Below are 1,017 nucleotides of genomic sequence, written 5' to 3'. Positions count from 1 at the left end.
AATACACCTGCCATCGTATGTCCCGATCACTGCATATTTGCCATTCTGACAGAAATTCGCAGCTGTGATCAATTTTGTTTGACCATCTACTTCATTCCACAAAGCCACTTTCTTGTCAGGTATGTTCCAAAGGCGAAGCTTTCCATCCAATGACCCACTCAGAAAATACCTGTCATCCTAAAAATGTGGCAAGAGAAAGCTTTCATTTTACCAGATCAAGAAAAATTCACTAGCGATTCAAAACATAACGTCTATTAGAAATAACATTTAAAATGTGTATATCCCATTGAATAAATATTACTCTTCAAGCATTTTTATTTTTTTAAGATTTTATTTTTAAGTAATCTCTACAGTCAATGTGGGGCCTGAATTCAAACCTTGAGGAGGCCAAGAGGGCTTGGCTGGTTGAGGGGCACCTGGGTGGCTCATTTGGTTGAATGTTTGACTCTTGATTTTGGCTCAGTTCGAGATCTCACCGTTTGTGGGTTTGGGCCCAGCAACAGGTTCTGTGCTGATGGTGCAGAGCCTGCTTGGGATTCTCTCCCTCTCCCTCTCTGGCCCTCCCCCCCTCACCCTCTCTCTCTCAAAATAAATAANTCAGTTGGTTGAGCATCTAACTTAAAATTTTTTTTTGAATGTTTATTTTTGAGAGAGAGAGAAAGAGAGACAGTGTGAACAGGGGAGGGACAGAGAGAGAGAGAGACACAGAGAGAGAGAGAGAGAAACACAGAGGGTCTGAGCTATCAGCACAGAGCCTGGTGCAGGTCTTGAACTCATGAGCCTTCAAGCTGTGAGATCATGCCCTGAGCCGAAGTCAGCCGCTTAACTGACTGAGCCACCGAGGTGCCCCAAGGATCCAACTCTTGATANCACACAGTCCACCGACTGAGCCAGCCAGGTGCTCCCAAGCAAGCATTATTTTATTCACTGAAAATAACAATTAGAAACTTTAGTATTCGCTTTGGAGATAGGGCTTTCTAATCACTTTATCATTTCTTTAAACTGCTGTCCCCAAGG

General features: G+C 43.3%; 1 protein-coding gene across 1 annotated transcript in view; it reads right to left on the bottom strand.

Annotated features, from left to right (window-relative positions):
- Positions 1-1,017, bottom strand: part of WDR44 (WD repeat domain 44) — an 80,449-nt gene that overhangs the window by 5,900 nt on the left and 73,532 nt on the right. The gene's annotated exons all lie outside the window — the stretch shown is intronic.

Source organism: Crocuta crocuta, unplaced genomic scaffold (assembly GCF_008692635.1).
Source record: "Crocuta crocuta isolate KB4526 unplaced genomic scaffold, BGI_CrCroc_1.0 scaffold1269, whole genome shotgun sequence".
NCBI lineage: Eukaryota > Metazoa > Chordata > Mammalia > Carnivora > Hyaenidae > Crocuta > Crocuta crocuta.
Note: the sequence above shows the minus strand (reverse complement) of the source record. Positions and strands in the feature narration are given on the sequence as shown.